Raw genomic sequence first — 27,690 nt, 5'->3', positions numbered from 1 at the left:
GTAAATGATATGGTGGTCAATAGCCTTAAATCCTTCCTACTTGACCTCAACCTAATCCAAATTTGTGACAGCCTGACTCCTATCAAAGGAGCTACCTTAGATCTTGTCATTGATAAGCCCAACTCCATCCTCCTGGATTCTATCCTCCCATGTGATTGGACAGACCACTATTGCATCACCTTCTTCACCTTGGATTTGGTAAGAGCTAGTAGATCCCAGCCTAAGAACCCAAAACAGTTGAAAAGATGTCTACGGAACATCAACTTGCAAGATCTGACTGCTCTCTGTGATCACATCCTGCCCCCTCCCTCGCACATGTCGGATGCACACGACCTCATGGACCACTATAACCACTCACTGCTTAATGTACTAGACTCGGTTGCTCCACTACAGCTTAAAAGAATGTCCTCTAAATTCTCCAAAGCATGGTTCACTGAGAGTCTTAATTCTGAAAGAAGAAATTTAAGACTTGCAGAAAGATTGTGGCGATCCTATCCCTCCCTTGAACATCTCTACCATTTGAGATCCCTGAGAAGCATATACAATAAATACAGCAAAACCAAAGGGGATGATGGACGGAGTGTTGAACATTTGCAAGCATTCACCCCCAGTCAACTGATCTGGGTTTAATCCATCATCAATCTTTAGCTCACTCCGCCACCCCAGTTCAGACATAGCCATTTGCAAATCAGTCTGACCCTGTGCCTCACGGTAACAGTCCAGCCCGAACTGCCAAGCCATGTCTTCCCCTTGACCGGAAACAAGCATCCTGGGACTGGTTTCTGGCTAATCAGCCGTCATCAGCCAGGCTAGCTTGAATCTAGTGGCAAAGTGAGCAAGGGTCCCACGTCTGGGCATACCCTGCCAACTTATGGCACACAAAGCAAAACCAAAGGGGGTGATGGACGGAATGTTGAACATTGCAAGCACTCACCCCCAGTCAACTGATCTGGCTTTAATCCATCATCGTTCTTTAGCTCACTCCGCCACCCCAGTTCAGACATAGCCATATGCAAATCAGTCTGACCCTGTGCCTCATGGGAACAGTCCAGCCCGAACTGCCAAGCCATGTCTTCCCTGGACCGGAAACAAGCATCCTGAGACCGTTTTCTGGCTGATCAGCTGTCATCATCCCATTTGGTTTTGCTTTATACAATAAATACAAAAGATACTTGAAGGCCACCTTTTTCAGAACTCAACTAAACCAAGCAAAAAAAGTCCAAAAATACTGTTCGAACTCAAGTCCCAAGCTAATCGTCATCCTAATCTCTTGTCACCGGGTCAAGGGTCTTTGCAGAACTGTGAAAAATTTGATGACTCCTTCACGGATAAGGCTATTAAGATTGAGTCTGAATTAATCTCTGCCCTTGATTACCAGTCAATCAGTGCCCTGAACACCCTCCATCCCCCAGGTTTGGATATCACTGGTCCTGCGCAGCCCTACCTCCCAAAAAACAATGCATTCTGGAGCCTGTTCTAAACCGAGGATGAATGCACTATTTGAAAAATGTTGTCAACTTTGAAACCTTTTAATCATTACAACGACCCTTTGCCATTAAACCTTTTCCCGGAAGTTAGATCCTCCTTTCACACTTTGGACTAAAGATGATTTTGAAAACATTAAAAATCTGTGATCCTGCTGTTTTAAATGAAAGGTTATATTAAACATAAAACTATGTGAGCAACATTGTAAGAATCGGACCACCTTATAAGAGCTGCTATGTCATGTATGTTGGCTTATTGTATTATGAAATTGCATGATATGTTATGTTGTTAAATAGTATGGTGTGCCACGTTTTTCTGTGTTATGTTATGCTTTTATATTGTGTTAAGTTACTGGGTTGTGATATGGTGTACCATTGCTGATTTAAAGAGCGCTGCAGGCAGATAGAGGTCTACTTAAGTGCACTAAGACACACGAGGGAAGGGGGTGGGCACAAGAAGGTTTATACAGTCAGCTCCCTTGCGTGGGTGAAGGGCACCATCCAGCAGTTTTCCAGCTGCATCGCCTCAGTATTTGTGGGCAGTACCAGCTCCTCTGAGGCATATTTCCACCTGAGCAGGAAGTGACTTCAGAACCTCTGTGCATTCTTTCTCTTTGGGGGTTCTGTATTTCTCTTCTCAGGGAGAGGTGGTGTGAAAGCGTTGCTTCTATTGGGATGTTTACAGTGTTGGCAGCCCCCAGTTGCGCAAGGTGCTTTCCAAATGAGGCTTGGTGGGAGATAGGCTCAGCCTGACCTGTTTCCTCTCTCCTGATATCCTGCTTCCAGTCGGGTGATGGGCCTTGACCAGCCACGGCACAGCAGCTAGATCGGACCCTTGTGCAGATGATTGCTGTGGCTCAGCTCTTCTTGGTGGGATCCTCGACACGAAAATGAGCCAGAATTCCATGTGGCTTCTGTCTGCCACCCACGGTCTGCCCTCAGGTGCCAAACATTACAGACAAAGCAGTGACCTTGATGGAAAACGTGCAAAAGCAAGTCATACATATTTAGTGGTGCTTCTCTGGTCTATCTTCTATGTTCTCTGTAAGAATGTGGGTATGCCTGGGTATCCCAATGCACTGTAGGGTCATCATTTGCTATGTTTTAAAAGTTAATACATTTGAATATACAATGAAAAATATGTTGTATATGGCACCACTTTTGCCATTAAAAAAAAAAACATTATTGGGGGAGAACCACCCCTCACCCCCCAAGCTCACTTACAAAAGTCAGGCTGGCTCTCTACGTACCATAGAGAGACTGGTCTGACAAAATATGCCAGGGCTGCTTTGGGTTCCCAGTCCGGCCCTGGCCTGAGAGCTACTGACTGGGTCCAGAGCATGGGGGGGGGGGGCCTCCATGTACTTTGCAGGGGGGCCCTCTCGTTTTGTTATGCCACTGCAATCGTCCTTAGGGGAAAAGGCAGCCTACTCTAGGTGAACGTGTCCTCTACGTGTGCCAACGCTCCCTGTGTCTTCTGCCACCACTTTCACTTCCTATTAGGGCACCACTACTACTTGCTGGGTGAAATTACATGATTGCGTAGCGGAGTTCAGAAAGCACCAGGATGTGATGTCTCCTCGGAAAGACTGAGGGGGTGAAAGAGGAACTCCCGGGGAATATTACATAGCCCCTGTGGTCTGAGAGAAGCAGTCTACGGGAGGCTGTCTGAGGAGCACTGCTGTTCGCCGAGAAACTACTTGACTAAGACTTATTCAGGTACTTCTGTTTAGAATTCAAATAAAGTTTTTTTTTTTAAATGTGAATTATATTTAAAAATACCAAAAACTATGGAAACTCCCAGTCCATGTATTATGATTATTATTGTTGATGTTGTTTTTGTTATCATAATTACTGTAATTATTTTTAGTTATTTGAGGAACTAAAACTTCAAATGATCAAATCCTTTGGCCCCACTCCTGCTGTTTGTTGGTTCCTGGGGTAGTTACTCGTCTCTCCTGGTGGGGTTTGCAGGCCCATTTCATCTGGTTCATTCTGCTAGCCCATCCTGCATATGCTGGTTCCTCGCCCTTCCTGATTGGTGTACCTGACCTTTGCTGAGGTTGATTAGGTTTCATTATTGATAGTGCTCCTGGTTGCTGTTGGTAGTGTTCATTAGCCCGTTCTGCTCCATTTTGAGCCAATCCAACTCTAGTTTTGGAAAAAGCAGACAACGCACCTGCTCAAAGAACAATCAATCTCAATGCAGTAACTTTCCACCTCCACTTTGAGGATCCAGGTTCCCAGCAAATCACTTATTGACTGAATCTTTGCCTCTGACGTTGTACTATACAAATACAACAAATATACAAATTTACAAACATTCTGGTGGCGTTTGCTCTCCCTTCCTGATAAGAGTTTGGTGATGTTTGTTTGTCCTATCTTAGGAGAGGATGTTAGTGCCTTCAGGCAGTGTTTGCTGGTACCTGGGTGTTAATTGGGTGTCCTGGTTATAGGACTGTAGGATAGGGGCACTTCAAAGGGTTTGCAATCCTTATATACTTTGATAAAGTATGGAGTACGTCATTGATTAACACTTCTGTTTACTATGAAATAACATCACCCTTCATGAGTTCTTCTAATTGCCATCCGGTGTTTCACAATATTCTTATCACTTCTTCGGTATTTCACATATGGAATATTCATAATAACTTGTCCCACGAGGGTTATCTATATGATCAGGTTACTCTCGTTAGTTGCAAATGGGCACAGAAACCCAGGGGTAATCAGAAGTAATAAGAAACGAGCCTCTTATTTTATATTGAAACACATTGGGGTGGAGTACCGAATGACATCAATTTAATACACTGGAAATCACTTAATGATAGTAGAAGGCTAACTCATCATCCGGCATTCAGTGAGATTAGCACTTGGGGAAACACATTGTTCCGTTTTTGGTGGTATGGCACAATTCATATTCAATTTGCCTTTAGTTGTATATATTCTCATGGCTGTGTCAGCTGGCCCCTCCTGCTAGTGCTTACTGAGCCCTAGTAGTGGTGTTTGCTCCTGTTGGTCTGTGGAAATGTCTCCCGGTGATCTTTGTGGGTGACTCCTTGATATATGTGGACGTCCCAAATGGTAGTATTCGAAGGGGTGTCTGAACTGGGGTGGCTTGGTGAGCAAAATAACGATGGATTAAACCCAGATCTGTGACTGGGGGTGAATGTTTTGCCATCATCTTGTGTGTTTTGCTGTTCACCCTATGTGGGAAGGGTTTGCCCAGACGTGGGTCCTGTGCTCACCAAGCCACTGGAGTCAAGCTATCCTGGCTGAACACGGCTGATAGCCAGAAACTGGTCCTAGGATGCTTGATTCCGGTCCAGGGAAGACATGGCTTGGCAGTTCGGTCTGGACTGTTCCCACGAGGCACAGGGTCAAGTCTGATTTGCATATGGCCATGTCTGAACTGGGGTGGCTTGGTGAGCAAAATAACGATGGATTAAACGCAGATCTGTGACTGGGGGTGAATGTTTTGCCATTGTGCAACATTCCGTCCATCATCTTGTGTGCTTTTTTTTTAGTATTCGAAGGGGTCCCTTGTGGTAATGGCACTTTCCCTTCCTGGTTGTGTTTGATAGTTGCTACTGTCTATTTGCTATTCTATACTGGTTGCCCCGACTGATGATTTTCACTCTTTCTACATGGTGGTGTTTGATAGTCCATTCAGATTGAGTTTGTTGATCCCATTCTGGGCTGCTTGCTGGTTCATCATGGTGACCTATTCATGCTTGCTGGTCCGTTGTGTGATGTGTTCAGGTCCTATCTGTTGAGATGTATTTATTCTTTCTTTGGTGTCTGCTATTACCTCCTGGTGGACATTTGGACTGCTGGTGATTTTGGTATTCTATCATTAAATCATTTGATGATCCCTTATGATGGTGTTTGATGGCCCCTTCTGATGAAGATTATTGGTCTCTTTTTCTTATGTTTGCTGGTTCCTATATTTCTTGTTTGCTGGTGGTGTTTGGTGACTCCTATCCCAGCACTATTTATTGGTGCCTCCGGATGGAGTTCAGTAGCATTTCCTAGTGGCTTTCCGGGCACTTATAGTTTTAGTACATCAAGGCATTTTGCTGCTCTTTCCTGGCGATGCATTGAGTGGTGCTTGATGGTCGCATAACTTGGCGTTTACTAGAACAGCCCTGGAGTTACTTAGTTGCTGGTCTCTTCTGCTCTGTTGCCTGGCCCGTCTTGGCGTTTTTTATGCTATACAAAGCCTGTGTAGTGGCTCATTGGTAGCGGCTCATTGTACTTTTTCTGCCCAATGACTTGCCTAGCTCCACTCCTGAGGAAGCTAATTTTCTTATGATGGGTTTGAAGTACTTCCTGATCTTGTGTTTTTTCTACAGTGTGATTCATACCCAGGGGTGTTCCCGACATCTGCCGTCATTTCTTCACCCAAGGTGGTTATTTGTATTAAAAGAACAGGGAAGTCATTTGTGGTCTCAGATATTAGGGTGACATCGTGATGTGCTGCTTGTTCATAAAGATATTGTCATCTTTTCGGGCGATGCCACCTGAAACGCAGAAGTGACATCTAAGTTCTTGATTGGACTCCGCACAACTTCCATATTTTCAAGGCATTTCCGACTGATAGACTTTACAACAATACTTTTGAAAAGTTTCTTGTGACATAAAACACATAGTACTGCTTTATTTTTACTTGCCTTTTCTAAGCAAGACGAAGTAAGTTTTGCAACTGAAGGACGTAAATCGGTCATTATTTGCTGCATGACATCCAAACCAAGTTCAGCTGAATGGAAACATATCAGACATTGCATCCCTTATAGAACTGATTCACTTTAATTTGAAGCGGTTCCCTTCTTGACCCTTCATCTAGCTTTTCGAAGTCTCTTCGGAACCCTTGACAGCATTAGCCTTTCAAGAAATGTAGCTAGTAAACTTTAACAAGTATGTGGTTTATGCCAACGTGGCTTTGCCTTTCTATCGCCAGGATAGTATATTTTTTCAATTAGCAAGTGAGGTGTTGGAATAACAATTAGATGTATGACCCTGAAATAGCTGGTGATACATTTTATAGTTAAACTTATTTCCTGCAAAATTCTGCTTGCTATTTTTAAATAAAATCTATTTCAAAACAACACTGGCAAAGTCAGAGATTCACCCCTTTAATCGGAGAGTGACTTCACATTGGCTCAGTCAATTCCTTTTTGTGTTGACATTAGTATTTCCACTCACTGTATTTTTTTAATTTTTGCACATGCTCGATGAGATTCCAGCTCAGTGTGTCTGTATGGGAAGGTGTGTGGGAATGGGTGTCATGCCCCATGTTATGTTCCTAGACTTACAGACGGGCAGAGAAGGGAAGGTCTTGAACGTGAATCCGTGCAGGACGAATAGATACTGCAGCTGGGACGCGGTCCTCTGCCTCGATCTAAGGGGCAAGCACCACAACACCAGATGGGTTGCATTTAGGGATTTAGATTCAGCATGCACATAGGTATAGGGAATCCTAAATTGTTTTTCTTCATTTACACCTCAGATGCGCATCCCGCTTGAGTGTAGGGTAGAGGATTTATGTTCAGGTCCTGAAGAAACGCCACGGATCCCCTTGGGACAATAAAGGCAAGAAACATGTCGACCTAAGCATATAGAAAAACCCTAATATTGACCACTGTGGTACTGTCACGGTTCATAAGTCTCCTAATGACAGTACTCAGATCTTAATTTTTATCCCTACCAAGGGTACCACTTGATTAAAAATGATACGGCACACCTTAGGTAGTTTTAATACACTATTACACACACTACCCTACTTTCACATTCCAGCACTCACCAGAACAGCAAACAGTGAAGATCTGTAAATGTAGAGTATTTATATAGCGCACTTCTACCCGGAGGCCTCGTAGCGCTGTATTCATACCGCTGTGGAACCCATCCTGGCTTTCCTGTGAAATGTCCACTCCTGGGCACCCCCAAAGTGAAGCCAGGCATCCACAGCGCTGCTGGGGCTGTTGTGGAGATGAAGCAAGCTATTGCCCAGAGTCACAGAGTGGGACCCATGATTAGAGTAGGCACCGAGGCGAGAATTATCAGGTCCGGGAAATTGAGTCCAAGAGCCGCCGAGGCGGGAATTGAACCCTGGTCCCGGGCCAGACCTCTGCATCAGGGTCTGCGCTCTAACCATTGAGCCACGCTTCTCCACTCCGATTAAAAGCCCTCCTGCGGGGCCCGTGGGGCATTGCAGCGCTGGCCCCACGAAGAGCAAAAGCCCAAAGATGAAGCAAGAAATCCTTTTGGGTGCGTAAGGACTTTAGAATCCGGAGAGGAAGTCTACCCAGAACCAATTGATATTTGAACCTTTCCTATGAATATTTGGAGTTAGGAGCATGGGTGGCTGGACCTTTAATAGCTCCTGGTCCCTCCCTCTTGATTGACTCTCTTGATGTGCTGTCAGTCAATGTACCTGTAAGTGTGAATGTGTGTCTTGTGGTGGTCAAGACTTTTTGAAATTTGTAAAACTTATAGGGGCTCTCAACCGCACTCTTCCTTTATTGGTCTGTTGTGGCTTTCACATTTTTCTTCCACCCTCTACAAGCATACAGCATGAGGCAACGAGCCAGCCCACTTCAGCCATTGGATAAGTTCACTGTGAGTAGTGGCGCCCCAGCTCTCTCTTCATCCATTGGTTTGTTATGTTGTTATGCCATTCACGTGTTCCTTCTGCCCACTACAGCATGTAGCATGCAGCAACGAGTCAGCCCATTTCAGCCATTGGCCAACTTCACTGTGAGTGATGACATCCTGCTCTTGCACAACGTGCACGTACACAGGAATATTAGGCCTCTTTAGTGCCAAGGCCTAGTGGCCCAGTTTGTGCTTTCTGATGAAACAAACATTTATTTTGTTATAAGTTATTACAAAAACCATTACAAAACAAAAACTCATTGGCAAAACCAAAAGAGTGGAAACCAATGCTAGATATATTGGCTTTGCAAATGCTTGTTTGTGTTTGTCATTTCGTATGTGTGGTTGTCAGCATTTGTGTGCGGTGCCACTGCACCTGCAGCACTAGTGATAGTGGTGCCCCTGAGCTAGGAGCTGACTGCAGTGGGCTCTTGACACTGGTGCCACTGGACCGGTTTCACTGATTTTCTTTTTTTTTTTTTTGTAAATCTGTTTTTATTGCAGCATAGTTATTTGTACATACACAAGATGTTTGTTAGTCCCCTCGGTGAATAATCCCCTCATAAATGTTCGATACATGTGTCACACAGCTTTTCAGCTCACACCCCGGAGGTCGAGCAGCGTGCTTGCAGCAATATATGTGTGTAGGGTGAAATAACATGTAACAGTCGAAATCAGCTTTCTGTGTAAAGACAATGCTGCTTTCCAATTCTCTCGCTCTCTCGCCGTAACACTGTGTCCATCAAAGTCAGGAAGGCCTCTTTCTTTGTGCCCAAACAATAACTTCCCACCCTTAACGCCCATCTCGCCCCCCTCCACCCCTCCTCCCCTCCAGAACTATCCCCCCAACCCCCCCCCTCCTCCAGCCCCCACCCCCCCGGGCGTGCCAGTCCGTCACCAGTGCGAGATCAAAGTCTCCTCGACCAAAGCAGCCCCAAAGTGGGCCATCAGGAGCATCCACCAAACAACTCGTTGTCCTCACTCAGGAAGTAGGGGTATAAGGTAGGGAGCCTAGGTCGCCGCCCCACCGGGCAAGCGGCCCGCCGGGGCAGGGCTATGTGTCGGGGTGTCCTCCTCCTCCAGGCCCACAAGTGAGAGGTCTAAGATCAGCCCTTCCCATGCCCTGGCCCTCTCCAGTGCCGCGTCGTTGTCTACTCTGAGCGCAGCCCGCATACGGAGTTCCCCCTCACAGCGGGCCCATTTGAGCAATTCAGCCTTCCACCTCTCCACCCCAGGGCCCCTATTCGCCTTCCATTGTGATGTTATGGCTCGCTTCGCCAGGAGCAGGCCCAGGTCCAAGAACTTGCTAGTGATCTTGTTCTTTGACGTGTGTGGATACCAGTGCAGGATGCAGTGTGCCATGGATAAATGCAAGTCCCTCTCCGTGACCTCCCTCAAAGTGTCTACTACCTCCTGCCAAAAGGAGCTCAGCTCTGGGCAGGACCAGAACATGTGTTGAAAGTCGGCCAAGGCCGCCGGGCATCGCGGACAGGCCGCCGGTTGCGTTGGGAAGTATCTATGTAATTTGTCAAGTGTCAGGTAGGCCCGGTGCAGGACATAGAAGTGCATCAGCTGGAACCGAGCGTTGCGCGTACCGTTCCTGGCCCGCACCACAATGCCAGTCCACGCCTCGTCAGGGATCTCCGTCGCCAGATCCGCCTCCCATTTTGTCTTCAGAGCTTGCAGAGGAGCCACAGTTTCGGAGACCATGCGCCTGTACAGGCACGTGACTGCCTTGACCGTCCCCGCCATCATCACCACGTATTGGCAACCCAGCGACAGCGATGGCTCCGTCATACCCGTCTTCCAGTGCTTGCGGATTGCCGATGTTAGTGCCGCATGAAGGAGGAAATCCCCTCCCGATAGTTCAAAGCGGTCCCTCAGAAGGTCGAAGGGCAACATCGCCCCGTCCTCATAGAGGTCTCCCATGGACTTGAGTCCCTGCTGTTCCCAGCCGCTCAGTCCGCGCCACGAACCACCATGCGGCAGTGCTCCGCATAGTCGGAGCGGTATCTCAGGGGCGTACGGCACCCCAGTACGGCCCCTTCGGCGGTATCTATTCCAGCACTTCCGGACCGTCGCAAATTCTTGAGTAAGATGGAAATCACCCAATGGGAGCCCCAGAACGATCCTGGATAACACCTGAACCGGGCCCGCCGGTTCTCCGGAGCCATCGCCTTCTCTCCTGGCTCGAGCGACCCACTGCGTCAGCCACTGCAGCTGGGCCGCCAGGTAGTATAGCTCGTAGTCTGGCACCGCAAGCCCACCCTCCTCCCTAGGGCGGAGGAGTGTGCTGTGCGCCACCCTGCGTCTGCCCGTCCCCCACAGAAAGTCGATCACTAGTGACCTTAACCGCCTGAAGTAGCTCGCCGGGATCCAGATCGGGAGGGTCCTAAAGAAATAAAGCAACCGTGGAAGGGTCACCATCTTAAGGAGTGCCACCCTCCCCATGAGCGACAACGGGAGCGTGCCCCAAAACTCGAAGTTCTCCTTGGCGTGCCTGATCGCCGAACCGACGTTCCCCTCAAGAATATCCACTGTGTCGTGAAAGATCGAGGTCCCTAGGTAGCGCAGGCACCTCTCCTCCCACGTCACCCCCTCCGAGGTTTGTGGGCCTAGTCTACGCGGTCGGACTGGGAACAGGTATGATTTCGCCCAGTTTACCCGGAGGCCCGACACCTTACTCAGTGATTGTAGGAGGGCCTTAGCGCCTCGCAGAGAATGAGTCGAGTCCGCCAGAAACATTAGCAGGTCGTCTGCATACAAAGCTATGTGGTGTACTTGGCCATAGACATCCAGTCCCTGATATGTCCGCCCCAGGCGGGCTCTCGCCGCGAGTGGCTCGATCGCTATGGCGAACAACAGGGGGGAGAGAGGGCAACCCTGACGAGTGCCCCTGCTCACCGCACACATCTCGGAAATGATTCTTCCAGTTCTGACCCTGGCTGTAGCATTTCGGTATAGTAGCGCCGTCCAATCCACGAAGTCTTCGCCCAGCCCCATTGTGCGCATTACCTGGAAGAGGTAAGGCCATTCCAGGCTGTCACAGGCCTTTTCCATGTCGACAGCAAACACCGCTGCTTCACCATCATCATAGGTGTCGGCCTCCAGCACGTGCAGGAGTCGTCGCACGTTGAGCGCCGTGTTACGGGCCGGGATGAAGCCGGATTGATCTGCGTGGATCAGCGAGGCCATGTGGGGGAGCAGGCGCGTCGCCAAGATCTTACTCAAGATCTTATAGTCCAGGTTTAGCATCGACAATGGGCGATATGCTGTCCTGTCCCACGGTTGCTTACCCGGTTTCAGGAGGGGGACTATGAGTGCCTCAAAAAAACAAATGTGAAGAGGGGTCTCAGGGGAAAGAATTTTTAGAGACCTGCATGCATCCTATCCCCCATTCTAATTATCTATAAACATACGGGGATGCAAAGGGTCTAAAAAATATATGTACACTCAACAGTGTATACTCAATGATATAGGTGAGTCGCTAGTTGTTGTAAAGGAGAGACAAAAAGATTTGTGAAAAGATACTCATCAGCCCACCTATTGGCGGAATCTCATCCTCTGGGTTGTTTTGAAACTGGTATCTGCTAGGTACCTCTCTGATGTGTAGAGGAATACTAGCCTTAGATCCACCAGTGCGAGACAGTCAATAGGATGCGTTTGAGGGTCTGAGGGAACAAGAAAGTTGCAGTGCAAAGAAGAAGTGTGTAAAGTAGTGAAAGAGAAAAATGTTAAAATTGCCTAATATGATGTCAAAAAAGTACTGTATTGGGGGAGACCATCATAGTGGCAAGGTTAAAAGCAGCGTGAAGATAGTGTACAAAACAAATATCACTATCAATTGTTGGAATTATCTGGTCAACATGTTTCAGCCTTACCAAGGCTTTCGTCAGGACCCGTCTGATTACACTACTGCAACATGAAGAAATAAGGAAAGACCTACCATTTGTAGATTGCTATAAGGTGGTCTTGCATCTCTGTGATTAAAGAAACTCTCCTAAAAAACAAAACAATTATGACACAGACTGTAACACTTATTTAAACATTATCTGCAAAGGTGTCTGTGTGTATCCATATCCAAAATTCTGCAATTATGAGATTTGGAGAAAACTCACCTAAAAATTCTAGGGAGATTACCTCACCTCGCCTGGCGCTCGCTCAGGTTAAATGAGGCCCCGCTCTAAAGAAAGAGGGAAAAGAAAGGAAAAAAGGAGAAGATAAATATTGTTGGTTGAAAGCAGTAATCTGCTGGCCTTATATCTCTCCTATTTATTTTCAACTGAATGAACTCACTTCTGTTTTTTTTAAATGAACAAAAAAAGGAGAGGAGACCTCTAGAAGCCCAATTGGTGACGAAGAAATCTACTAAACCCATATGTCTGTTAAAGTAAGACTGCTGACTCTCTCAATATATATAAAAAATACCAAAGATTCAGTTTAAGGAACAGTGGCACAATCTATATTAATTCTAGCACAGTCTATAGTAATTTGTAAGCAGTCTAGTAGGCGTAATGCCCATTACCCTCGAGTTCTCATATGCAGGAAGAGAAGAAACGAAAACCCACCTCTCCGTCGGTGCCTCTGGCTATCATCTGAGCCGAGGGGAAGGTGAGGGGCATTCTATTGCGACTTTGTTTTATTTCCGCGCTGCGGACCTGAAGGGAACACATAATATTGTTCCATAATAGGTCGTTATGTTAAAAGGAACCGGAAATAAACTAGTCTCAGCTTACACGCCCACCGTGTTGTCGTGGGCCTGAAGGGAAACCAGTAGTAGTATGCCGTAATTGGTAGGCATATTTGGCTGTGATTGGTTCTAACCTCTACCGGAAACCGGAAACCAGAAAAGAAAGAAAAAGTACCCGGCAATGAAAAAGTCACGCCTACAGCGTTTGAATAGTATGGCGGACCTGAAGGAGACATACATGAATATACCGTGAGGTTGTCATTGAAGGGCATGGTGGACTGTAATTGGTTTTGTAGCGGACCTGAAGGAGACATACATAAATATACCGTGATAGGTTATCGTAGAAGGGCATGGTGGGCTGTGATTGGTCTGTAAAAAAACCGGAAAGAAATGCAACCAGAATTACATCCAAAGAGTCAAGCCATCTACGTATTGGTACGCCTGGCGCGTTAGAATATTTGCGGCGGACCTGAGGAAAATGCACCATCATGCGCCGTAACAAATTGTTACAACGCGTAGAATAGTGACGGACATTAATCCCACTCAGTGACAAGTGATAACAGACCTAAGGAAAATGCACAGCAATGTACCGTAAAAAGATGTTTTGCACGTGTTTAACTGTCAGACCCCACTTCAAGTCAATGGTAAATTGCTGGCGAACAGTTCAGTCGAAAATGTAGCAATCCTATCTCCAAACGGAGAGAAAGCACACACTTCCATGTAGATTATAACACCCCCTGTGGTTTACAAGAAGTTAAAATATATATAAAACAAGGGGATAACAGCTTCATATTGCCCATATATTTTAAAGCTACAGATCAGACCAAGGGAAATAACGATATTCCCTCGTGGTCAGGCACTACATATTGGTGGAACATAGTGGATAAAAATATATATAGCGGATGAAATTGCTGCAAAGAAGCCATGGCTTCTCTATCAGAAATGTTATCATACAAAAAAGAGACACAGATGCCAGTGATACTGTGAGGGGAATCAAAGTTGAGTCCAGGGAATTTCGTCATTCAATCCGGTTATGTCACACTTAAGTTTGAAGATCCATCTTTGTTCTCTCACAAACAGATATTTGGAAATATCCCTCACATGTGGCGGAATGAAAGGTTGTTCTAAAACTAACCATTGCATATCCTCAACAGAGTGTCGCATAGTTAGAAAGTGGTTTGTGAGTCGTGTTGCCTGTTTGTTGCACCTAATGGTGCTTTTATGTTCCTGGATTCTGAGTTTAACTCTCCTGGATGTCATCCCAATGTAGCGGAGTGAACAGGGGCAGGTGATCAAATATATCACCCTCTCACTATTGCAATTTGTATGCCGTTTTAGTACCCAAGGACGTGAGGTGCCAATATCCACTGTCAGAGTCCTATTAGTTTGTGGGCATACTGAACAATTGCCACACGGGTAGTGTCTTTGAACCGGTGGCATGTTCCAGAGCGTTGTCAGAGACTCCTGTGTCTTGTAGTTGTCTTAAACATTCTGCTCTGTAAGTGGTGGTGTCTAAGATTACTATCGCACCACCCTTGTCGGCGGGTTTGATAATGATATTTTTATCTTTCGATAGTGTTTCCACCGCCATTTTCTCTGCTCTCGACAAGTTTTGGAAGGTGTCATCCTCGTTTAAGAGAAGCTCTAATTTGAAAGATGAGTTGGTACACACCAGACCACGGTCTGAACCACAGGAGTCTCTGACAACGCTCTGGAACATGCCACCGGTTCAAGGACACTACCCGTGTGGCAATTGTTCAGTATGCCCACAAACTAATAGGACTCTGACAGTGGATATTGGCACCTCACGTCCTTGGGTACTAAAACGGCATACAAATTGCAATAGTGAGAGGGTGATATATTTGATCACCTGCCCCTGTTCACTCCGCTACATTGGGATGACATCCAGGAGAGTTAAACTCAGAATCCAGGCACATAAAAGCACCATTAGGTGCAACAAACAGGCAACACGACTCACAAACCACTTTCTAACTATGCGACACTCTGTTGAGGATATGCAATGGTTAGTTTTAGAACAACCTTTCATTCCGCCACATGTGAGGGATATTTCCAAATATCTGTTTGTGAGAGAACAAAGATGGATCTTCAAACTTAAGTGTGACATAACCGGATTGAATGACGAAATTCCCTGGACTCAACTTTGATTCCCCTCACAGTATCACTGGCATCTGTGTCTCTTTTTTGTATGATAACATTTCTGATAGAGAAGCCATGGCTTCTTTGCAGCAATTTCATCCGCTATATATATTTTTATCCACTATGTTCCACCAATATGTAGTGCCTGACCACGAGGGAATATCGTTATTTCCCTTGGTCTGATCTGTAGCTTTAAAATATATGGGCAATATGAAGCTGTTATCCCCTTGTTTTATATATATTTTAACTTCTTGTAAACCACAGGGGGTGTTATAATCTACATGGAAGTGTGTGCTTTCTCTCCGTTTGGAGATAGGATTGCTACATTTTCGACTGAACTGTTCGCCAGCAATTTACCATTGACTTGAAGTGGGGTCTGACAGTTAAACACGTGCAAAACATCTTTTTACTGTACATTGCTGTGCATTTTCCTTAGGTCTGTTATCACTTGTCACTGAGTGGGATTAATGTCCGTCACTATTCTACGCATTGTAACAATTTGTTACGGCGCATGATGGTGCATTTCCCTCAGGTCCGCCGCAAATATTCTAACGCGCCAGGCGTACCAATACGTAGATGGCTTGACTCTTTGGATGTAATTCCGGTTGCATTTCTTTCCGTTTTTTTTACAGACCAATCACAGCCCACCATGCCCTTCTACGATAACCTATCACGGTATATTTATGTATGTCTCCTTCAGGTCCGCTACAAAACCAATTACAGTCCACCATGCCCTTCAATGACAACCTCACGGTATATTCATGTATGTCTCCTTCAGGTCCGCCATACTATTCAAACGCTGTAGGCGTGACTTTTTCATTGCCGGGTACTTTTTCTTTCTTTTCTGGTTTCCGGTTTCCGGTAGAGGTTAGAACCAATCACAGCCAAATATGCCTACCAATTACGGCATACTACTACTGGTTTCCCTTCAGGCCCACGACAACACGGTGGGCGTGTAAGCTGAGACTAGTTTATTTCCGGTTCCTTTTAACATAACGACCTATTATGGAACAATATTATGTGTTCCCTTCAGGTCCGCAGCGCGGAAATAAAACAAAGTCGCAATAGAATGCCCCTCACCTTCCCCTCGGCTCAGATGATAGCCAGAGGCACCGACGGAGAGGTGGGTTTTCGTTTCTTCTCTTCCTGCATATGAGAACTCGAGGGTAATGGGCATTACGCCTACTAGACTGCTTACAAATTACTATAGACTGTGCTAGAATTAATATAGATTGTGCCACTGTTCCTTAAACTGAATCTTTGGTATTTTTTATATATATTGAGAGAGTCAGCAGTCTTATTTTAACAGACATATGGGTTTAGTAGATTTCTTCGTCACCAATTGGGCTTCTAGAGGTCTCCTCTCCTTTTTTTGTTCATTTAAAAAAAAAAACAGAAGTGAGTTCATTCAGTTGAAAATAAATAGGAGAGATATAAGGCCAGCAGATTACTGCTTTCAACCAACAATATTTATCTTCTCCTTTTTTCCTTTCTTTTCCCTCTTTCTTTAGAGCGGGGCCTCATTTAACCTGAGCGAGCGCCAGGCGAGGTGAGGTAATCTCCCTAGAATTTTTAGGTGAGTTTTCTCCAAATCTCATAATTGCAGAATTTTGGATATGGATACACACAGACACCTTTGCAGATAATGTTTAAATAAGTGTTACAGTCTGTGTCATAATTGTTTTGTTTTTTAGGAGAGTTTCTTTAATCACAGAGATGCAAGACCACCTTATAGCAATCTACAAATGGTAGGTCTTTCCTTATTTCTTCATGTTGCAGTAGTGTAATCAGACGGGTCCTGACGAAAGCCTTGGTAAGGCTGAAACATGTTGACCAGATAATTCCAACAATTGATAGTGATATTTGTTTTGTACACTATCTTCACGCTGCTTTTAACCTTGCCACTATGATGGTCTCCCCCAATAAAGTACTCTTTTGACATCATATTAGGCAATGTTAACATTTTTCTCTTTCACTACTTTACACACTTCTTCTTTGCACTGCAACTTTCTTGTTCCCTCAGACCCTCAAACGCATCCTATTGACTGTCTCGCACTGGTGGATCTAAGGCTAGTATTCCTCTACACATCAGAGAGGTACCTAGCAGATACCAGTTTCAAAACAACCCAGAGGATGAGATTCCGCCAATAGGTGGGCTGATGGGTATCTTTTCACAAATCTTTTTGTCTCTCCTTTACAACAACTAGCGACTCACCTATATCATTGAGTATACACTATTGAGTGTACATATATTTTTTAGACCCTTTGCATCCCCGTATGTTTATAGACTATGAGTGCCTCGCCGGCGGTCTTCGGTAGGCTGCCCAGCCTCTTTGCCTCATTGTATACCCGCGCCAGTTGGGGCGCCAAAAGGTCGATGTACGTGAGATAAAACTCCGTTGGGAGCCCGTCGGAGCCCGGCGTCTTGTTCCGCGCTATACTCTTGATGGTGACCTTCACTTCTCTCTCTTGAATGCTGCCCCCGAGCCGTTCGCTCCCTCCTTGTCTAACTCGGGTAACTCCAGGCCCTCAATAAAACCCTGGAATTCCTCCTCCGACAACAGGATCCTGCTGCGGTAGAGTTCCGTATAGTAATCGTGGAAGATTCCATTGATCCCCTCCTGATCAAACCGTGCCGCTCCCGAGTGGTCCCTCAGCTCAAGAATGACCGAGTTCCGACGAGCCGGGTTGGCCAGCCAGGCCAAGAGGGCTCCCGACTTGTCGCGCTCCGAGTGCGCGCGCGTGAGGTAGGCCTTGTAATCGAAGCCCCGGAGTCGCTCCACAGCGGCCGCCACTGCCTCCCGCGCCTCAAGTAGCGTCACATGGGTGTCAGGCCGCTCCGGTCTCGCTCTCTCTAGGTCTCGCAATTTCTCATCCGCCTTCGTGATGTCAGCCAACAACGTCTTCCTAACTCCCGACGCCGCCGCAATGCACCGACCCCTTACCACCGTCTTGAAGGCGTCCCACTCTATCGTGGCCGAGCTCGCCGTGCCCTCATTGACCCGAAAGTATTCCTCAATGTTCGAGGCTATTGTTGCGCGGAATAGGTGATCTTCCAGTGCCTCCGGACGCAGCTTCCAGGCAGGGATACGCGGGCGGTGTTGGGACCAATTCAATTGCAAAAGCAACGGATTATGATCCGAGATCGTACGCGTGAGGTACTCACTGTGGCGGACCTCTGCATGCACGCTCTGAGAGCACAGGAAGGCATCGATGCGTACGTGTAGCTCATGGAGAGCGGAAAAAAAGGAATAGTCCCTGTCCGATGGGTGGCCAGCCCGCCATGAGTCCACCAGGCCCCATCGACGCTGCCACGCAGTACGCGCAAGTGCCAGTCTGCCAGCTGGTGCGTTGGGTAGGGGGGGGGGTGTGATCTGTCTAGAGTGGTGTCAGTGACGCTATTAAAGTATCCCCCAAGGAGCAGGGGCTCTACCAGGAACGGGGCCAGCTTTTTGGACAGCAAGGAGAAAAAAGCAGGTTGGTCTACGTTCGGAGCGTACAGACAGCCCAGAGTAAGATCCCACCCATCCAGCTTGCCCCTCACCATGACATACCTCCCCTCCGGGTCAATCAGGTGTTGCGTGCATTGGAAAGGAACCCCCGCCCGTATCCAGATGGCCACCCCCCTGGCGTATGCGGAGTACCCAGTGTGGTAGACCTGTCCCCTCCACCTCCTTTGCAGTGCCCTGCCCTCCTTATCTAGTAGGTGCGTTTCCTGAAGGAAGGCGAAGTGTATGCCCCGTCTGACTAAATAGGAGTGGATTTTGTGGCGCCTCTGCATCGTGTGCATTCCCCTTACATTCCACGTGAGACATTTGTAGTCTAGGTCGGGTCCCATTGTGGAGCCCATCTCGCTTCATCCATTCTCACAGCAACCCCCCTGGCACGCCCGAGTTCCCCCCCTATTCCCCCTCCCACCCGAACAATAGAACTTCCCCAACTCCCACACCCTAGGACAGACCCCCAACATGGAAACCCCATCCAAACTTAGTCAATGAAAGCGTATCTCAGTAGAATAGGGCTTGGGTGACCGTGATACCGACCCAATCAGACCCGAAGCCCCCCGCCCCCGCCCCACCACCCCCCAGAACCTTCAGGAGAGGACCCCCGGCTCACGTCCCCCTTCCCCCCCTCCACATCTAAGAGTTAAGTCCAGGAGGCTTCCAGCCCTCACCGCATAGCGTTCGGAAGCATCCCCCCGACCGCCCCCCGGTACCTGACAAATGGGAGCAGTGTCCGGCGGCCCATCTTAGCCAAGTATTCCATCAGCTGTTTGGGGAGTCACCACCGGCAGGTCCGTTTCTGACAGCTCCTGTCCACTGCTGGATCCCGGACTGGGAGCACTGACCTTCGAGCGCTCCGATGCACTACTGGAGGGACTGGCGTCTCCCTGGCTGATGGCCGCCACTGCCAACACCGCCTGGGCTCTCTCCTGCTGCCATCCCGACGGGGAACCAGATCTCCGTGTCGGCGTCGTTTCCGCAGAGCGCCTCCTGGGCGAGGTCTCCGGCGGGGATCTGCGCTCGGCCCCCCCTTGCCATCAATCCAGCTCCAGGCCTCCTGTGGCGTCAGGAAAAAGTGGGTACGGTCTCCTGCAATGACTCTCAACCGAGCCGGGAACAGCATTGCGTAGGGCAGCTGCAGTGATCTCAGCTTCCGCTTGACCGCTAGGAAAGAGGACCGTTGCCTTTGCACATCTCTTGTGAAGTCCGGAATACCATGACCTTGCTGTTGTCGATTCTCAGGTCCGGTAGGTCCCGTACCCTCCGGAGAATGTGGTCCTTGTCTCGGAAGTGCAGGAGACGCAGTATTATCGGCCGCGGCGGTTCCCCCGGCTTGGGAGGACGAGCAGGGACCCTGTGTGCCCGTTCTATGGCAAAAAACGGGGAAAGGCCATCCGGGGCCACCTCAGATCGCAGCCAGCCCTCTAGGTAGGAGACCGCGTCCTGCCCCTCCACTTTTTCTGGGACCCCCACGAGGCGGAGGTTATTGCGTCTGGAGCGTCCTTCACTGTCCTCGGCTCTGATCTCCAGTACCCGGACCTTCTGTGCCATCTCCGCCAGTGATGTTCTCAGAGCGGCCACTTCTCCCGGCAGTTCTTTCAGGGTCACCTCTGAAGTCGTCACTCGCTCCTTCAGTTTCCTGTGGTCGTCCTTCAGCAAGGTCAAGTCCGATCCGATGGTGTCCATTCGTTTTTCGAGGGCTTCCCGCGACGCCACTATCGCCTGCATGATATCCCCCAGAGACGGGTCACGTTGGCAGGCTGTGCCCCCCGCTCCAGGCCCCGGCTCATCGTCCTCCACCAGGTGGCCCGGGTCATCCAGTTTCAGGGCGCCAAAGCCCTTCTTCTTGCCCCCTCGGGCCATCCTGCCGGGTGGCAAGTCTTGCGCGCCCCTTCGGGGGTCACCGGCGAAGCAGGCTCTTCCAATACCCCCCCACCAAATTCCACGGGGGCTCTCGGCTCCGTCGCGACTCCGCACCCCCTTCAGGCTTGGCACCAGCTCTCCAAGAGGCTCCAGGGGCAGGTCTCCTCCTCCACCAGGGCGACGGGGCACCAGGGTCCCCGAGTCAGTCGCGGCCCGTCGTCCCTACGTGTCCTCCACGCACAGAGCCCGCGCACCACTGATCCGCAGTGAGGGTTGGCGTCGATCTTTGCAGGGCGTGAGGCGCCGGGGTCTTCTCACCAGGAGCGGGGCGGCCCCACCCTCCCACGAGGGCCTCGGGACCCCCTAAGACAGTGTCACCAGGGCAGCCCTCAGTGCGTGGGCGGCGTCAATGAGGGGCCGGCAGTCTTCTATGTCCTCGCACTCCAATCCCTATAACGCTGCTGTGCCCTCAGTTCTCCTCGGCGTCAGGGGGGTCGCCGCAAGGATGCCCCTCACTCTCCTGGGCCTCCCAGCTCCAACAGCGCCCTGCCTTCAGTTGTGGGCAGCAGCCGCCATGCGGGGCGCTCCTCACTTCAGAATTCCCAGCTCGGGCCGCTCACCTCGTGTCCACTGCTGCTGCGAGCGTCAGTTCCCCCAGGGCAAGGGTCTCCAGGGCCTCCGCTACAGGTGCCCAGCGATGCCTCCAACCGTCAATCCTCGCCGACGAGAGAGCCCGGCCTGCTCCTGTCACCTCCGGGCCGCCATTTTGGGGTCAGGCAGCTTGCTGCTGCAATTGCCGCCTGAGCCGTCAAGCGCCCCTCAGCTGGGCAAAGCCCTCCGCCTCCACCAGTACCGGGGGGGGGGTCCCCTCCGCCGAGCGGGTGGTCGTCGCTGCACCCCAGGACCTTTCAGCGTCCACAGGATTCCGCCGTCAGGGACCGCGGCCGCCATTTTGGGCGCCCGTGAACCCAGGCGCGCCTCGGTGCTCAAAATGTTTATCGGGGCCGCTACAGGGACTCCGGGGCCGCCAAGGTCACTCCCCACGCTCCCCAGGTCCTCCCATGCGCGGCTGAGGGTCCAGGGTCCGGGCCGGGGGTCAGGATATGGCTGGGAGCGAGGCGGGAGCGGAGGAGCTCCGGAGTCCCGCTTCTGGTTACATCGGCGCTTAAGCCACGCCCCCCGACCGGTTTCACTGATGACAGTGGAGCTTCTCTGTTGGGAGCAGGCTACAGAGGGCTCCTCACGCCACAAGGCACTGGTGCTGTTTAACTACTGCATTATTGATAGCTGTGTCCCTGTGCTCTGTGCAGGTTGCAGGCTCCAGTTGTTTCCTAATGCTCTGGGGCCCCGGTATCACTGAAGCAGATGCATTGACAATTAGTGAGCCTCGGTGCTCTGGGATGGGGGCAGGCTGCAATTTGCTCCTTACACTTTATGCCCTGGTATCACTCCACCTGCTGCACTCATGACATCTGTGCCTGTGGGCTTGGTGCAGGCTGCAGATGGCTTCATAGACCCTAGTGCCACTGCACCTGCTGCACTATACTTAAATGAGCCCCTGACCTGGGAACAAGGGGCAGTGTGCGTCTCAAACATGTGGACCCTGGTGCCACTGCACCTGCTGCACTAATGGCAGTTGTGCACCTGTACTCGTCGCTTGAAGCAGTGACCTCCTCAGACCATTGGGCACCAGTGTCACTGACCCTCCTGCACTAATATTTACACCTCTGTATTGGGAGCGAGCTGGAGTGATCACCTAACACCACTGGGCCCAGGTACCACTACCCCTGCTGCACGAATGATGGCTGTGTCACTGTGCTGGGAGCAGCTTGCAGTGGGCTCTTTGCCCCTGTGGCCCCGGTGCTACTGTACCTGCTGTGCTTATGCTGAACCTCTTTTCTTTGTGCTTGGAGAAGACTGCAGTGAACTCTAGACACCCGGGCCCAGGTGCTACTGCACCTGCTGCATTAATGAGTGCTGTGCCCCTATGCTGGGAACAGACTGCAGCGGGTTTCACCCACCCCTGCACCCTTAGCACTGCTCCACTGATGATAGAAGCACCCCTGTGCTGGAAGCAGAAGCTGCAATGGGCTCTTCACACCCTTGGACCCCTGCGACGCTGCACCCGCTGCACTCATGATAGCCCTGTCCTTGGACTGGGAGAAGGATGCAGTGGGTTCCTCACACCCCTAGACCCTGGTGCAACTGCACTTTCTGCCAGTTATAATTTGTAAATAAATGAATTGCCAGGGTTCTCGTCAGGAGGCCTCTGCAGCTTTCCCCACATGCCCTTGCTATGCTGCCAATCATAGTAACAACACGACTACTAACCATCACACGCCTATAAGTGTGACAATCAGACAATTTCAGGCCTCCAAAGCTGTAAGAATGGCAGGTAACAGTCATTTTTAATGTATATACTTAATAATTACCTGTTGTGATCATCTCTAAATTAGCCAGACAGTGCCACCTTGTGACAGATTGTCACAAGCGCTGGTGTTGACAATTGAGTGCTGGGCTGAGCACCTTAACCCCTTCCATGCTGATGACGAGCTCAGCTCGTCATCAGCGTTACCTGCCGTGTGCTGATGACGAGCTGAGCTCGCCATGTAACGCGGTAATTTTTAAAATGCCGCATACAGCGGGAAAAGCCGCCGCACGCATGCGGTTAATCTCTTCACCGCGCGGCAAATTCTGCCGCGGTGCGAGGGGGGGCGGGGCTGGGCGTGGCTGGGCGTGGCGCTCAAGTACCCAGGATGACTCCCGGCCATCATAAATCACGGTGGGCGTGTGCTCATGACGGCCGGGTGCTGTCCGAGCCATGCCCGCGATTGGAATGTCCAGCACCGCGGCAGAATTCGCGCAGAAGCCAAGGTGTTAAAAAAAGAAAAAAAAATTAACGTGACTGTGGGTAATGTAACTGGTGCTCAATAAAGAATTCCAATACCCTTCGGGCAAAGTCTGCGCTATGTAAAACTGCATAATAATAAAAATAAAATAAAGAAGTGACAGTTACAATTCTGTGTTCCATGCTGGGAGCAGCCTGCAGTGGGCACCTCACTGCACACATTGACACTGCCCTTGCTGCCTTAATAATAGCTGCACCCTTATTAACTGTGCTAAGAGCAGGCTTCCGGTAGCCGTCTGACCACACCTACCCCTCTGATGTCCATTAAACCTCGATTACCACAAGAGCCACCTTTTATGATTTTTATGAGACCTCTACTGCCATAACAACCCCCCCCCCCCTCCATGGTGTTCATGTGACCTCAATTACCACAAAACTCACCCCTAATTTTCATGAGTCTTCAGTAACCACAGCACTCACCATTCATGATGGTCACGAGATGTCGATCGCCACAAAATGCACCCCACATGATGTTCCAGACACCACAATCACTACAAAACCAACCCCTCATGGTGTTCATGGGACATCGATTGACTAACCCCACCTTTGTAAAGTGCACAAGACACCAGCTGAGGCTCCAGCACTCCACCCTCACAATGATGACAAGGCTTCATTTGAGGCCCCAAAACCCCACCCGCTTGATGTGCACTTGACAGCACCACAGGCTGTTGCACTCCACCCTCACAATGAATGTAAGACTCCATCTGAAACTACAATACTCCCCTCCCTTGATGTGCACTTGACGCCACCGAAGGCTGTTGCACTCCACCCTCACAATGAATGCAAGACTCCATCTGAAACCACAACGCCCCCTCCCTTGATGTGCACTTGACACCGCTGAAGGCTGTTGCACTCCACCCTCACAATGAATGCAAGAATCCATCTGAAACCACAACCCCCCTCCCTTGATGTGCACTTGACGCCACCGAAGGCTGTTGCACTCCACCCTCACAATGAATGTAAGACGCCATCTGAAGCTACAAAACCCCACTCGCTTGATGTGCACTTGACCCCCTGAAGGCTGTTGCACTCCACTCTCACAATGAATGTAAGACGCCATCTGAAGCTACAACACCCCACTCGCTTGATGTGCACTTGACGCCACCGAAGGCTGTTGCACTCCACTCTCACAATGAATGTAAGACGCCATCTGAAGCTACAACACCCCACTCGCTTGATGTGCACTTGACACCGCTGAAGGCTGTTGCACTCCACCCTCACAATGAATGCAAGAATCCATCTGAAACCACAACCCCCCCTCCCTTGATGTGCACTTGACGCCACCGAAGGCTGTTGCACTCCACCCTCACAATGAATGTAAGACGCCATCTGAAGCCACAACACCCCCTTCCCTTGATGTGCACTTGACGCCACCGAAGGCTGTTGCACTCCACCCTCACAATGAATGTAAGACGCCATCTGAAGCTACAGCACCACACTCGCTTGATGTGCACTTGACACCGCTGAAGGCTTTTGCACTCCACTCTCACATTGAATGTAAGACGCCATCTGAAGCTACAAAACCCCACTCGCTTGATTTGCACTTGACGCCACCGAAGGCTGTTGCACTCCACTCTCACAATGAATGTAAGACGCCATCTGAAGCTACAACACCCCACTCGCTTGATGTGCACTTAACGCCACCCAAGGCTGTTGCACTCCACTCTCACAATGAATGTAAGACGCCATCTGAAGCTACAACACCCCACTCGCTTGATGTGCACTTGACCCCCTGAAGGCTGTTGCACTCCACTCTCACAATGAATGTAAGACGCCATCTGAAGCTACAACACCCCACTCGCTTGATGTGCACTTGACCCCCTGAAGGCTGTTGCACTCCACTCTCACAATGAATGTAAGACGCCATCTGAAGCTACAACACCCCACTCGCTTGATGTGCACTTGACGCCACCGAAGGCTGTTGCACTCCACTCTCACAATTAATGTAAGACGCCATCTGAAGCTACAACACCCCACTCGCTTGATGTGCACTTGACACCCTGAAGGCTGTTGCACTCCACTCTCACAATGAATGTAAGACGCCATCTGAAGCTACAACACCCCACTCGCTTGATGTGCACTTGACACCCTGAAGGCTGTTGCACTCCACCCTCACAATGAATGCAAGACTCCATCTGAGGCTACAGCAGCCCAGCCTCATAATATACACAAAACACTGTCTCAGACTACCCTACCCTATCATCAATTGCTTTGCCATTATGATGGAAAAATCAAGTGATTTGAATTTGTTACCTGCTCTGTAATCTGTGTAATGTGTATTATGTGGTTTATTGGACTTGTTTATGTTCCATTTTTTTACGGCAGTGACACCACTAGTTGAAATAAGTATTATATAAAATGCGTAAAGAATGAATAGTACTGCTTTTGACAATGACTGCGACGGGGCTGGCCCAAAATGAGAACCTACTTGAATAGATGTTTGCCCAAACTCAATGTTATTGTTCACTTTAAGGACACCCGGGTCAAGATTGCCAAAAGCTGAGCTGGGACAGCAGGTGCTTTCCACTGTGGTGCAGTAACGAATTCTGTGCTGTTCTTAGAGACATTTTACTAAGAGGAACTCCTTCGAGCGATGCAGAGGAAGCATCAACTTTGTCTTTACGAAAAAGCGATACTGCACCATTCCCTGCTCGGAGATACGTCATAGTGAAAATGCGATTGGAAAAACGTTATCACAGGCAAAAGAAACGAGATGTTTGTAGGTTGAAAATGCGTGAGTGGATTTTAATATGATTAAACGAGAGAATTAAATACAACAAATAATTTCTAACACAATAGACTAAATTCCTCCAAGGAGTAACGTCAATTTGATTGGCCCAATTCACAATTGCATTTATACGAGTAGTGATGCGTACCCAGATCCATGAATTTTCCTATTTTAGATGTTTTGGGGATAATTTACAAAGGCATCTAAGAGTAACTACTCAACAATGTTCAGATAGTTAGGAAGGTGTTGGTAAGATGGACAAATGAATTATTCTGCCATGAAATGATCAGGTGGAATAAAACCTTAAATCTTAGACACCTCAAGAACAGCAGCAGCCAGCCAATACTATAGAGATCGCCATCCTTCACTCATCAGGCTTACTGACTGAGCAATCAGAAACTCAGACATTTAAATCCTAGCAGATTTGTTTTATCATCAATTGTTAACAATGCTAAGGCTCATATTCCCTGTAAGCTCAAGCAGGGCTGATAAGGTTCAGGGGTAATACAAGCAAACACGGAAGTCAGACACCTGAAGCATATAACCACTATTCATTTTGTGCCTGTTCATCGGGCTGGTATCTTTCATTCAATATTTTTTTCTAAACCACTTCTACTTTACTGAACCAAAAGCCCTTGTTATTTTTGTTTTTTTAGGTCGAGCCTTGGCAGCGCATGCACTGCTCTGAGAGCCATGTTCTATTAGAGTATACACTTGAAGCCCCGTCCCTCTCATTGTCCTTCGTAAAGGCTGGCTTCTGATTAGTTAATAGGTTTGTAAGTCCCTCCTTAGTACGGCCCTGTCTTGATTTGTAACCTCCCATGAGGACTGGCCCTTTTACTTTGGTTGTTACACGGTACGTCTTATTTCATCCGTAAGCACTATTTTCTTTAATGAGTTTCTGGTACTGCAGGCATGACGGGCTTTCCTGCAACAGGCTTTCCTACAACATTCAGCGTGCCATGCGCGCTTTCATTTTTATTTAGTACACATGATTTGTTTATGCTTACATGGATAACCTTAGCAAGATTTGCGATTTTTCTGCACTTTATCTTTAAAAAAGGAAGTCGCACACCTTTAAGCTATTAGCATTGTAAATGACAATGCCTTTTTTTATGTTTTAAAACCCAACACATAAATAAAAGGCATTGTCAAACTCGCGTAAATGCGAGACCTATTGCATTGCAAATGTTTGTTGGATTGTTGTATGAGTCGCACCTCTGGCAGTGTCTGGATGAAGCCCCACCCCCTTACTATGTCCGCATCTCTAACTATCACCTATAGTTTAGAGCCTAGTATCAGAGCCTACTAGACAGGGCATGCATTGTTTGTTACGAGCCACATTGTGGCTTAGCAAGTACAAAGGGCGGCTTGGAGCCCGACCATTGCATATCGAACTGTAGCCCTCATGAACGTCTCTCCCCTCGCCCCCTGTGTTGCTATCTGTTGTCTGAGTGCCACTTCCTGTCCCCTACCAGTTGTGATCATCTGTGTGCTTCTCCCCTTTGCCTCACCGCATGATCCGTGTTGCTTCCTCACACTCTTGCCCTCCGTGCTGCTTTCCTGTTTCTTCCACTTCCTCCTTGTTGCTTTGGCTGACCACCAGAGACATTTTAAGTCATATGCAAGATAGGCTCCGGTCCAGGGCCCCCACCTTTCAAGGGGCCACCTCATTAGGCTTTGTGACTGATCTAGAGTGTATAAAG

General features: G+C 48.8%; 1 protein-coding gene across 1 annotated transcript in view; it reads left to right on the top strand.

Annotated features, from left to right (window-relative positions):
• Positions 1-3,089: 3,089 nt before the first annotated feature.
• The window catches only part of LOC144753098 (lysophosphatidic acid receptor 6-like), a 52,225-nt gene continuing 27,624 nt past the window's right edge, over positions 3,090-27,690 (top strand). Inside the window, exon 1 of the mRNA XM_078640885.1 lies at positions 3,090-3,203. The gene's annotated coding sequence lies outside the window, so the exon portion shown is untranslated. The remainder of the gene's footprint in view (positions 3,204-27,690) is intronic.

The sequence above is a fragment of the Lissotriton helveticus genome, chromosome 5_1 (genome assembly GCF_964261635.1).
Source record: "Lissotriton helveticus chromosome 5_1, aLisHel1.1, whole genome shotgun sequence".
Taxonomy (NCBI): Eukaryota; Metazoa; Chordata; class Amphibia; order Caudata; family Salamandridae; genus Lissotriton; species Lissotriton helveticus.
The sequence above is the reverse complement of the archived record's forward strand: the minus strand, read 5'-3'. Positions and strand labels throughout refer to the sequence as shown.